The sequence below is a fragment of the Gopherus flavomarginatus genome, chromosome 5, assembly GCF_025201925.1.
Source record: "Gopherus flavomarginatus isolate rGopFla2 chromosome 5, rGopFla2.mat.asm, whole genome shotgun sequence".
Classification (NCBI taxonomy): Eukaryota; Metazoa; Chordata; order Testudines; family Testudinidae; genus Gopherus; species Gopherus flavomarginatus.
In genome coordinates this window covers 100,353,297-100,367,150 of record NC_066621.1, presented here as the reverse complement: position 1 = coordinate 100,367,150, position 13,854 = coordinate 100,353,297, and the positions used below count along the sequence as shown (strand labels likewise).

Genomic DNA, 13,854 nt, shown 5'->3' with positions numbered 1-13,854 from the left:
TCTGGAGTGGAGCCACAAATGAGTTTGGGGTGCAGGGGGTTTGAGAGCTCCAGCTGAGGGTTTAGGCTATGGGCTGGGAATGAGGGATTTGGGGTGTAGGAGAGCACTCCAGGCTGAGACCAAGGGATTTGGAGGGCAGGAGGGGGATCAGGGCTAGGACAGTGGGTTAGGGTACAGGAGAGGCTTGGGGTGCAGGCTGCAGGAGGCACTTACCTCAAGCAGCTCCTGGAAGCAGCAGCATGTCCTCCCTCCAGGTCCTACGCAGTGGCGCAGCCAGGCAGCTCTGTGCACTGCCCTATCGGCAGGCACTGCCCCTTAAGCTCCCATTGAGGGCTGCGCTTGGGGTGGGGGCAGCATGTAGAACCCCCTGGCTGCCACTAAATGTAGGAGCTGGAGGGGGGACATGCCATTGCTTCCGGGAACAGCACAGCCGTGGCACGCACGCACAAACGGAGCAGCCACAGACCCCGCTTCCCAGCTGGAGCACAGAAGCGGGGCAAGCCCCACACCCTGGTCCCCAGTGGAAGCTCGAGGGCCAGATTAAATCAGCTGGTGGGCCAGATGTGGCCCGTGGGCTGTAGTTTGCCCACCCGAGTTATGTCATAACCTCTTCCTACCTGAAAGTTTCTAAGCCCTATAAAGTGGAGTTGGGTTATATCCTGAAGCATAAAGGATTGTATCCTTCCCACAGTTTTTGATAAGCTTTACTAAAGTAAGTGGAGATTCTCAGCATCCATATAAATGTCCGGAGAGTTTAGCCTTCTAACACTCCTCTGATGTAGGGAACCATTATTATTCCCATTTGACAGATGGGGAAGTTGAGGCACAGAGGAGATGAGGGATTTGGCTAGCATCACTCAGCAAGTCTGTGATGAGCTGGGACTTGAATGTAGATCTCCTGATTCCCAGTCCAGAACTCATGTTTTGAGTTGGGAGACAAAGGGGGACTTGGACGTCTCTTATGGTCGGGAGGAGAACACATTCAGAATGATTACACGAGTCAAGTGTAAATAATGAAGTGCTATGTGACTTTGCAAACCTCCTGAAACAAAAGCTCTGAGAAGTGTGAACTGCCCCACTTCATTTCCATGAGATGTTTACTTAGAGCTCAATAATGATAATATAAATGTCAGTATTGTTAACTTTTACTGCTGATGAAAACGTAAGAAAGGGATGATCATGTTACAAAGGTTTGCATAACGTATTGTGAGTGACCTCATTGGCACCACAAGTGGATAGTGAATGTACAAGATATCCCCACTTATTTTTTCCTCCAGTGAAGAGAGCTAAGCCAAGCCCAAGGAGCCTAGCGGAAGGCTTGGATGCATTTTTGCACTGAAGGCCAGTTCAGTCTGGAGCCCAGTAGATCAAGTGTGCTCATACTTACAATATGAGGGGATCAGGGCCAATAATGAATAACGATGGTGGCATCTTATTCTGGCTTCACAAGTGAGCAGAACTTGATTTATTCAGGAACTTGAAGAATACCACTTATCTTTTTCATTTCCAATTTTAATCCTCTCTGTACCTTACCCACAATGCTGTTTTTCCTAACCCTGCTCTCCACTGATCCCACTGCCAGCACCCATTTCCCTTTCCAGTCTGAACTCTCCATATAAATGTTTCATCAAAAAGAGCTTCCTGAATGGACCAGTACATAACACATTCATATTAGAGAGTCAAGGTAGGTGAGCTAATATCTTGGACCAACTTCTGTTGGTGAAAGAAGTTTTCAAGCTACCTTGTTCCTGTAATATCCTGGGACCAACACAGCTACAACAACCACCAACCATTCATATGTTTATTACACTCTTTGCAGGACAATACTATGGTGTTACTTATAAAAACTATTCATAAAGTGTGTCCCCAAGGGAATTACCAAAAGTAGTCTATAGGGATGATGGGTCATGAACAAGCACTTTTTCCCTGTTTCAATTATACTGAAGTAGATTTGCCAAGTTCATAGAAGAATCATAGATTAGGGTTGGAAGAGACTTCAGGAGGTCATCTAATCAAACCCTCTGCTCAAAGAAGGACCAACCCCAACAAAATCATCCCAGCCAAGGCTTCATCAAGCCAGGTCCCAAAAACCTCCAAAGATGGAGACCCTGCCTCCTCCCCAGGCAACCCACTCCAGTCCTCCACCACCTTCCCAGTGAAACAGTTCCTCCCAACATCCAGTCCAGACTTCCCCCACTGCAACCCGAGACCACCACTCTGCCACCACTGAGAATCGTCCAGCTCCATCCTCCCAGGAACCCCCCCTCAGGTAGCCAAAGGCTGCCACCAAATCCCCCCTCACTCTTCTCCTCTGCACACCAAACAAGCCCAGTTCCCTCAGCCTCCCCCTACAAGCCACATGCCCCAGCTAATGCTAATTGCCATTAAAGGACATAAAATCCTGCGCGATATGACACTTTCTCTGAAGTGCTATGGAAAGGATTTGGGGTTATGTCTGAAAATGACTGGTTATGGTTTCAGGGAATGACAAATGTAACTTCAGAATATGAAAAAGGTAAGACTCTTAGCCTTGTACAATAAATGGCTAAGTGAAAACAAAGTGTATTAGGCTGGAGAGAAAGGGCACTTTCCATCCATAATACTTGTAATTATTGACTAAGGTCAAAATTCTGAAGAGTGGAAATTTCCTGTCACTCCTACATTGGTTCAGCTATAATTGTAGGGTTCTCTGCAGGAAGTGAAATTTGACCTAGTGCTTTTTCATATTTCTAACAAAGCTCAGAAACTGACAAACTTTGTCTTTTGGTCTTCACGGGCCTGACAGAATGGATATTGAAGAAATAAATTCTTCACCAATGCATGAGGGGGAAGAAAAAAAAAGAAGCATGCCAAATATTTTAGCTCAGTAAATGGATAAACCTCTGAGTGTACAGTCCCACACCCAGAGATGAAGTTTCCTCTAGGGTCAGCACCTAATTTTTTAATGGTAAAATGATCCAAGCTGTTCTCATGAGAAAAAAAATTACACAACAATGCCTTAGAGTTATAAGTAGAGTCCTACTAAATTCATGGCCATGAAAAACACATCACAGACTCTGAAATCTGGTCTCCCTCCCCGCCCACATGAAATCTGGTCTTCTGTGTGTTTTTATCTTATACTATACAGATTTCACAGGGGAGACCAGTGTTTCTCAAACTGGGGATCCTGACCCAATAGGAAGTTGCAGGAGGGGTCACAAGGTTATTTTTTTGGGGGGGAGCATTGCAGTATTGCCACCCTTACTTCTGTGCTGCCTTTAGAGATGGGCAGCCGGAGAGTGGCGGTTGCTGACTGAGGTCCCAGCTCTTCAGGCAGCAGCCTGGAAATAAGGGTGGCAATACCGTACCATACCATCCTTACTTCTGCACTGCTGCTGGCGGTGGCTCTGCCTTCAGAGCTGGGCTCCAGACCAGTAGCCACCACTCTCCAGCTGCATAGCTCTGAAGGCAGCGCCACCACCAGCAGCAGCACAGAAGTAAGGCTAGCAAGCAGTATCAGAACCCCCCCACACACACACAATAGCCTTGTGACCCCCGCCCAACTCCTTTCTGAGTCAGGCCCTCTACAATTACAACATTGTGAAATTTCAGATTTAAATAGCTGAAATCATGAAATTTACTATTTTTAAGTCCTATGACTGTGAAATTGACCAAAATGGAATGTGAATTTGGTAGAGCCCTAGTTATAGGTCAATAAATATCGGAGAATTGATCTTTTTCAGCACCTATTAGCAGTTGCAGTCTGTCTGCAGATTGCCTAAGAGGCAATAGAGGGTGCTATGACTGCACAGACAAACTCAGATCAACAGTGTGGGCCTGAAGTACAAGTAAAGAAATATATGAGAGACACAAGAGATCACAGCAGTGGCAAGGCTCAGATGAAATCTACCACATTATATGATTCACTCATTTATGCTGCTGGTTTCAAGGTAATTCAACCCCTCTTTCACGGATTTCTGATGTTGAAGGATTCCCCATCCCAGTCTCTTTTCAACTGTTATATTTACCAGAAGGAAAAAAATATTTTCTAAGTCTTCTGAGTACAGGTTTTCTAATAGGACATCAACATCATAATCATTAGCAGTAGTAGTAGCACTGGCCAAAGCCCCACTGTGTTGTTATCATCATCATGGCAAATTCCAAAGGGATGTAGCCTCCGAGTACCACTCGGATTGATCTCTAGCTAGGTCTTTAAAGCAATCTAGCTGGATGTTCAGTCTACATCTGGCATTTGCAATCTTACAGCACTACCAAAGCTTTTGGTGACTATGCGATCACTGACTGCATAGCAGCATGCTTTAGTAAACTGAACACACTTCATATTTCATTGATCAATCATCCTAATAACCAGTCCGTATGAAGAAAGCCACGGAAACCAAATCAGTGCTGACGGAGGTGGTTGGTGAGTTCAGTTACACATATACTCATTGCTGATCTTGTCCTGCCATTTAACATGGAGCAGCTGATGAAGATGACAAGAATCAGAAACAGGAGCACAAATCTGGTACTCTTCACTTTTCCTCAGCACCTAGGTTTCACTGAGATACAGTAAAGTTGGTAAAAGTGTGGTTCCATAGAGCCACAACTTTGTAGCAAGCTTGATACCACAATATCATCACAGAGGCCACAGACGGGCCTGAAACATGGCAGCAGCTACTGCTAAATGAGCAGCCACGTCTTTTGAGCATCCTCCAGGACTGTCTATGATGCTTCCCAGGTATTTGAGAGTTGCCACCTGCTCAATATCCCATCCAGACAGGTTAATACTACACTGGTTGTAACTTGGAGTTAGAAGCTGCTTGATGGTAATGGTGAGGGACTTAATCTTATCTGGACCAAATCATCTTGCTTCTTGCCCAACTAGACTGGCTATCAGTTACAGCGATTCACCAAACTGAGCCAATTAGACAATATAATGGAACTTTTTCATATTTGAAATGTCAAAGCATAATGGTATTTAGCTCAGTACCACTGACAGCTGTCTCCTTGAGCTTATTCATCAATCAATCAAAGCCAATATTGAACAATGATGGTGACAGGACACATCCTTGCTGAACTCCCATGGAAACAGGAAACCATGCCATGTATTTGCCATTGACACAAACAAACTTTCTGTTCCAATACTGAGCTCTTCTGTCAATTGCATTGTTTTCTCATGGTGCTAAACACTGTACAAAATGATGGCCCCTGCTGTAAAGAGCTTACAATCTAAGTATAAGACAAGAGAAAACAGACAGAGGAAGCACAAGGAAATAGTGACACAGCTGGTCAACATGATAATTAGCAGTCACAGCACCTCAGCTGCCTAACTACTGTAAGAGACATTCATAGAATCATGACAGAGGAGAGTTTCAACCAGGAATTTGAAGGGGGTCACTGTGATAGCTTGATGGATTTTTATGGGGATCTCGTTCCATGCATAAGGAATAACATGGGAAAAGACGCAACAGTGCTTTCAGATTTGTAGTGCAGGGTCCATGGAAAATTGTCCAGTAGTTGCATACTGCATGTCCTGATGAAACAGAAGAACAGAAATGGAAAAAACACAGCAATTACAATATATATCCTTTTGGACACTTCCGTGATCATGGACACTGGGAGAAAAGAGAAGCCCAATTCCATACAGGCCTGGTAACAGAGATTAAGAATGGTCTTTTGGCCAAAGCACTGCACTGGGATTTAGGACATCTGAAATCTATCCCTGAGGTTTATGACTTTGGACAAGTCACTTATCTTCCCAGTACCTATCAGTGCCCCTACTTATAAAATGGAGATAATTATATTTCCCTTCTTCACAAGGTTGTTTTGAAGGTAAATTTATTAATGTTTATGGAACGCTCAGATGATATGAGCACCATAGAAGGGATTTTTTTGCCTACAATTCTCTCATTCTGCCACAAGGAGCCACTGCTGTAGCTGCCAGAGTTTGCCTTTCCGCTCCCTTGCTGCCCTTCCACTAAGTCCGTGGTTCTCAAATAGGGGTACGTGTTTCACTGGTGGTACGCAGAAGTCTTCCAGGGGGTACATCAGTTCATCTAGATACTTACCTAGTTTTACAACGGTCTACATACAAAGCTTTAGCAAAGTCAGTGCAAAGCTAACATTTGATATACAGATAACGACTGGTTTATACTGTTCCATATACAGTACTAAACACTGAATGTAAGTACAATATTCATATTCCAATTGATTTATTTTATAATTATATGGTAAAAATGAAAAAGTGAGCAATTTGTCAGTAATAGTGCATTGTGACACTTTTGTATTTTTATGTTTGATTTTGTAAGCAAGTCATTTTTAAGTCAAGTGAAACTTGGGGGTATGCAAGACAAAGCAGACTCCTGAAAGGGATACGGTAGTCTGGAAAGGTTGAGAACCTCTGCTCTAAGTGTTTCAGTGGAACCTCAGAGTGTTACCAGACCCCATCAACCTTAAGCAAAGAAAGCAACTTCCCTGAGGGGAGTTAGGGAGACAGGAAGGAGGAACACAAGGGGGGAACAACCAAGGGTCATGGGGAGAAAAGAAGAAACAGTGAGATCCAGAGACCAGGGAAAGAAAGATAACCCTAGATGGAGAAGAAAGGAAAAACACCCCACATGAGAAGGATGAGACAGAGAAAAACTACAGGGAGAAAAGTTGTAGCTTCCAAACAAGGGGACATCAAAGATTACAGAGAGAGAGAGTAATGGAAAAACACAGCAGTGACTGAACGGGAAACTGCCTGTAAAAATGGTGGAGGGAAGGGGAAACATGCCCTCTCCCCCCTCCCCCCCGCTCCCAAGACAACAGGTACGATCTGTACCAGTAGCAACAGGAATCAGTGGATACTGGCATGTGACAGGAGTATTGACCTTTTGTAACCCTATTCCATGTCATGCGACTGGGGTGAGGCAATAAAGATAAGTCTCTTATCAACACTCCTGGTTGCTACCGGTTATACATAGTGTCAGAAGAAAACTAAAATGAAATCATGAAATTTACGATTTGTAAAATCCGATGACCGTGAAATTGACGAAAATGGACTGTGAATTTGGTAGGGCCCTGGTTATGGGTCAATAAATATTGGAGAATTGATCTTTTTTAGCACCTATTATCAGTTGCAGTTTCTCCGCTGATTGCCTAAGAGGCAGTGAAGCCACCTGAATCATTGAATCTTGAAGGAAAACTGGCAGAGAACTGGAATAGGTGGTTGCAAAAGCCAGGGCTGGCTTTAGGCCGATTCCCCGGAATCGGGCCCCGCGCCTAAGAGGGCCCCGCACCTGCACCTAAGAGGGCCCCGCTGCGGGGGTCTTCAGCAGCATTTTGGTGGTGGAGGTTCCGCTCCGGGGGTCTTTGGTGGCATTTCGATGGGGGGGGGGCCCTTCGGTGCCGCGGAAAACCTGGACCGGACCCCCCACAGCCTCTGTGCTGCCAAAGCCCCGGACCACCACCAGGTATTCGAATCAGGCCCTGTGGGTCATAAAGCTGGCCCTAGCAATAGCAGTTTTTCTGGAAGCTGGCAAAACTGAGGAAGACCAAAAAGAGTTAAATCATCTACACTGCTACATGCAATAGTAGATCTCCTGAGGTCTCTTCCAACCCTAATACTCTATGCTTCTATGACGGTCTCAGAGGCATGAAACAGAATGTGAAAGAACTATTAGAACTAAATTAAAGTTTTTATCACCTTTGGTCAAACATCGGCAAAGATCTATTTGCATGACGTGGAAAAGATTATCTCATTGGTACACTACCAGTCTTTTTTTTTTTTTCTTTTTCAGTTGAGCTGTTTCATACCACATTGAACAACAATGTAATAACATATTGTAAATTACAGTTTTCTCACCATGGGACTCTACATGAGTTAATAACAGATAATGGCCCACAATTCACAAGTGGTTCATTTTGGCAGTTCTCTTTGATCTGTCATTCAGGCACACCACGGTCAAGCCCTAACTATGCACAGTCCAACAGGTTAGCGGAAAAGTTAGTATAGATGCAAAGAACTTGATAACAACAACAAAACCCCAACATGTTCAAGGGGTCTATAATTAGCATTGTTAGCATATTGCAACACACCTCACAGCTTTATTAAGATCACCAGTTCAGAGACTAATGGGCAGAAGGAAAAACTTTTTAGTGTCAACATCTAACAGACTCCTTGAGCAAAAAACAATTAACCCTGAATTAGCTACAGAAGAGCTATATGTCAGAAAATTAGAAGAGAAGAAATACTATGCAAGAATGCCAGTTAATGTCTTTACAAATGGGAGAGGCTATTAAATTTTAAACAGAAATTGACCGGCAGGTTGCCAACGTAATAGGTATGTATCATCAGCACCAAGAGGGCTGTCTTTAGGCACTGCGGGGCCCGATTCGAAAGAGTTGCCACTGAAGACAGCGACGGGACTTCGGCGGCAGCTCAATTAGCTGCCGGTGCCTTCAGCAGCACGGTGGCGGAGGGTCCTTCTGCCACGGCAGCTATCAAGCTGCCACCAAAGACAGCACCAGGACTTCGGTGGCAGCTGTATTGGCCACCGGTGCCTTCGGAGGCATGGCAGCGGAGAGTCCTTAGGGGTGCGGGGCCTGATCCGGGGGAATCAGATGTATCACCCTAAAGCCAGCCCTGAGCACCAAGGTCATGTACCCTAACCCGGGGGTGGCCCATGAGCCGTTTTAAGCTGGCCTGCAAGCTCCTGCTAGAGAGTGAGGTCCGGGGCTTGCCCCACTCAAGCACTGCAACTGGGGCGCTGGGTTGGGGGCTGCACCATGCAGCTCCCAGAAGCAGTTGCATGGCCCCACTCAGGCTCCTACATGCTCTAGTGGGAGCTGCAGGGGCGGTGCCTGCGGATGGGTCAGCATGCAGAGCCACCTGGCCACGCCTCCCCATAGGAGCCAGAGAAGGGATATGCCACTGCTTCTGGGAGCCACTTGAGGTAAGCGCCACTCGGAGCCTGCACCCCTGAGCCTTTCCCCATGCCCCAATCCTCTGGCCCAGCTCTGATCCCCCTCCCGCTCTCCAAACCCCTCTGTGCCAGTTCAGAGCCCCCTCCTACACCCCAAACTCCTCTTCCCCAGCCCCATTCCTGAGCCTGCATCCCCAGCCAGAACCTGCACCCCTTCTCGCACCCCTGCCCCAGCCCTGATCCCCCTCCTGCCCTGCGAACCCCTCGGTCCCAGCCCTGAGCACCCTCCTACACCCCAAACTACTCAGCCCCACCCCAGAGCCCACACCTCCAGCCACAGCCCTCACCCCCTACCACACCGCAACCCCAAATTTGTGATCATTCATGGCCCGCCATACAATCTCTATTCCTCTCAGGCCAAAAAGTTTGCCCACCATTGCCATAACTACTTGTGTGGGTGACTCCTACAGAAGGAACAGAAAACATCTAAACAAAAATAAGGAACTTTGGTTCTCTTTTCTTGAGGACATCCAGAGTACCACAGACTGGGCTAGTGGGGCTCGTGCTAGCGCTCTAAAAATAACAGTGTAAACAGCGCTTTGAAGTTGCAGCTCAGGCTGGCTTCAGAGCCTGAGCTGTAGCCTGAGCCACAACTCCAAAGTGCTATCTATACAGCTATTTTTAGAGCTCCGTATATATTTCTTATCCCTACAACTGTACCTATTTCCCTACTCCTATATATTTTACCTGGGGGGTTAGGGTGGGGAGGCAGATTAATCCTGAGAATGCAAGGCAGAGGTGAACAGTAGGGACAGGGAAAGCTGAATGACCACGGATCCAGGGCCGTCCTTAGGCATACACAGCTGCGTAGGGCACCCAAAAATTTGGGGCACCACAACAGCAGGTAAGAGCAGGTCAGCTCCCTCACACCCATCATGCGCTGCAGTCTCCTTAGGCAGGGGCTGTATTCACAAAGGCGAATGTGCCGGTGCAGCGCATTCTGCATGGGGGAGATTATATGGGGGTCTCTGCGAGGAACTGTGACTCTCCACCGCCGTGCGGAGGGCCGGGCGGCTCCGTATCCTTTGCTGCCTCGTCCCTCCTGCCCCAGACTGCGAGCCTGGGCTGCTGCAGCGTCTGATACATAGGAAGCTCAGTGTGTGTCAGCAATGGAATGAGGGTCTTTTGGGGGGTACATGGGTGGGGGTGGTGGCTGTGCCCCAAGTCGGACATAGGGGCACCAGTTTAATAATACTGCGTAGGACCCCATCAATCCTAAGGATGGCCCTGCACAGATCTACCTTGTTGTGCACTTTAAATATGTTCCCATGGGTACAAGTAAAGCAGTGGCAGTTCCTTGAAATTTGCCTCTCTTCGCTCCCTGTGTTGGCAGTAGCCTCTATAGTAGCTCATGTATACAGGGCTGTATACAGGAACTAACTTGCTGGTTAGCTTCTCTTCTTCAGTGATAGTTCATCTGTGAGCAGACATGCAACTAAATAAACCATGTCCATTCTAAGCAGAGTGCAGCCTTCCAGCCTTTAATGATTTCGGGAATAAATATGGGAACTCCTCAGGGGAGGAAGAACAAAAAAATAGATATAACAGAAATTTAAAAAATAAAAAGCGAGAAGAAAAAAAGTGGTTTCGGTTTTTTTTTAAATATAGCAGAGACAGAAAAGTGCTCCAACAAAAATGGAGGGGAAGTTACTATGATGATTTTGCAGCTGACACATACCACCTGAAGTGGAGTGAAGCAGGGTTGTGTACTGGCTGCTACGTTGTTCAATATTTACTTCTCATACCTGCTTCAACATGTGTTCTGTGATGTTCGAGGGGGTGTCTATGTTAGCACTAGACATCCTAGAGGTTTGTTTAACATAGCTCTGAACCTTGCAAACACAGAGGTGAAGCAGATCTTCATGAGGGACCCGTTGTTTGCAGATCTTGTGGCTCACAGTGTTGATGCCCTATAACATCTTATTACCAAGTTCTCCGATTCATGCAAAATCTCTGCGCCAGGACTAAGCATGAAGAAGGCTGAGGGAACTGGGATTGTTTAGTCTGCAGAAGAGAAGAATGAGGAGAGATTTGATAGCAGCCTTCAACTACCTGAAAGGGGGTTCCAAAGAGGATGGATCTAGACTGTTCTCAGTGGTACCTGATGACAGAACAATGAGTAATAGTCTCAAGTTGCAGTAGGGGAGGTCCAGGTTGGATATTAGGAAAAAAATTTTCACTAAGAGGGTGGTGAAGCACTGGAATGGGTACCTAGGGAGGTGGTGGAATCTCCTTACTTAGAAGTTTTTAAGATCAGGCTTGACAAAGCCCTGGCTGGGATGATTTAGTTGGGAATTGGTCCTGCTTTGAGCAGGGGGTTGGACTTGATGACTTCCTGAGGTCCCTTCCAACCCTGATATTCTATGATTCTATGATCATGAACCAAGGCTCTTCAGAACCAGTTCCAGGTATCACCTTAGAGGGTATTCATCTGAATGTTGTTGATCAATTTTACTACCTTGGCTCTACTGTTACCAGCTGTGTAGATCTTGATGCTGACATCACTAGTAGCATCGGCAAAGCAACCAGGAGCTTTGGTCTTTTGCAAGACAGAGCCCAGAACAATAACAAATTGTCAACTAAAGTGAAAATCCATATTTATAAGATGTGTTTTATCCAGTGTTCTATATGACTCAGAAACATGGATGATTTACGCCAAACATACCAAAAGACTAAACAGTTTTCATATCAGATGCTTGCACAAAATTCTTCAAATAAGATGGCAAGACAGGGTGACAAATGTGGACCTGCCCCTCCTGCCAGCCCCAGCATGGACCTGCCGTGGACTTGCTGCAGCCAGGGGAGAGGAAGCCCTCCCATGGCCCAGGTCCCCTGGAGCTGAGGGAAGAGGCGCCCCTCCCTCAGCCCAGCCCAACTCCACTGGAGCTGCTGTGGCCAGGGAGAGGCACCTCTCCCCTGGCCCCAAGCTGCTGGGGAGAGAGAGGTCTAGGGGGAAAATTCCTCTCTTGCCACTGCTGCCCTGGGGCAGCCTGCACCCCAAACTCCTCATCCCTGTCCCCACCCCAGAGTCCACACCCCCTGCACCCCAACCCTCTTCTCCAGCCCTGAGCCCCCTTCTGCACCCTAATCCCCTCATCCCCAACCCTCCCCAGCCTTCACCCCTAGCCAGAGCCCTATCCCGCTGCACCCAACTCCCTGCCCCAGCCCTGAGCCCCCTCCTACACTCCAAATCCCTCAGCCCCACCCCCACCACATGAATTTTGTTATGTGCACCATTATAAAGATGATGTGTGACACATATTGGTGTACATAACAAAACTCATTCCGCGCATGGATGTAAAAAATGAGAAGGAACATTGGTCTCCATGCTCTCTGATCTCAGAGACAGGATATGCATAAATATATGTGGGGCTCCAGACACTGGGGCACTGTATCAGACAAGTTTCTCTCTTTCTCTCTCTCCCTCATATGTACACACGCACACAAAATTTCTTCTCTTTTTGTCTCTCAGTTTCTTCCCTTTTAACTTTCTTGAGAGATCCCCAGATTCCAGTAGAGTAAAACCTAGTTACTACTATAATAATAACACTAATTAATAATAGTCACTGCTATTGGACAGCCTGTCATCCAAAGCACTTCATTAACATTAAAGGCTAAATTCTCCCTTCAGTTATATCCTTGAAGGCCCTCTGAAGTTAATGGGGTTGCGTGGATGTAGCAGAGAGCAGCTAATTAACTTGTCCCTTTAGAGTGACATGTTCTATAGACTAAGTCCTTTCTGGCAAAGACTTTTAGTTGCTTTCAACAATTCATCCAACAGGGGCCTGATTGAACCCCACATTAAAGTCAATGGCAAAACTTCTGGCGACTTCAGTGGTGCTGGATCAGGCTCATATAGCACCATGTACTCTGAGAATGTGATATAAATCATCAATACTTACCAAACCACATACCATCTCTCTCTGGCAGAAAGCAAACATATAGTGATCACGTCTTATTGGCTATACGTAACACAACTATTTAGAGATGAAATGGAGAATACCATATCCAACTGAAATTGCAATGGTAAGTTTAGGTCAGCAGAAAGTCATTACACAAACTGGGATTTAGCCTGGATGCCAATTAATAATAGGGGATGATGTAATTATGAAAAGTGCCAGGAGAATTTTAATCTCCTCCATGTTACATCTGATTGAGAAGATGGAACACCGGCGGCATAGGGCTCCCTAACACCTGAGGCTTTGTTTCCTACTAACTTACCAACACCATTTCCTGCAGCACCTTTGTGTTCCTTGGATGTCTCCTAACCCAATACCAATCTGGCTTGACTTGTGAGATCTAAGAGGATCACAGCACAAGTTGGAATGACCAAAAGACAATAATTTCCCAACAGCCCGAGTGAGAACACACGTCTGATGTAAGAGCTGTGAAGAGCAGCAGGGACGTAATGTTACCGTTCAGGAGTAGTGAAGTGATAGAGATTATATTGAACATTATTTATTTCAATTTAATGTGCCCTAATATCAGAAATGCGGTTTTGAAAAGTTTCCATCAGAGATTTCCAGGAACATTACAGTCTTCTTTGAAGAGCTGCCGCATTTACCTGCATATTCAGACTTCACTTGTATCTCTCCCTCATCCCCTAGTGCCCCTCCGAAAATGCAGACACTTTCTAAGAACCGGGTGGCCGTAGTGAGGCCACTTTCAGCTACCAGCAGCTGGGCTGTATTCACTGGTGTCAGAGGTTGGAGGAAGCCGTTTCCTGTTTTGATGGTATTCAATGCCATTTAACAATAGGGGGAAAGAAAGCTGCATTAAGACTGCAGGATCTAAGCATGGGGAAATTGTTTTCAACATTACAGCTCTGCACATCCCCCTGTTCTGCCCCTATCCTCGCCTCCATCTCCCGTTCCTAAGTCTAAAAGTGGGAGGCAGCGGTGGAGAGAAG

General features: G+C 46.2%; 1 protein-coding gene across 1 annotated transcript in view; it reads right to left on the bottom strand.

Annotated features, from left to right (window-relative positions):
• The window catches only part of FSIP1 (fibrous sheath interacting protein 1), a 597,082-nt gene that overhangs the window by 381,498 nt on the left and 201,730 nt on the right, over positions 1-13,854 (bottom strand). The gene's annotated exons all lie outside the window — the stretch shown is intronic.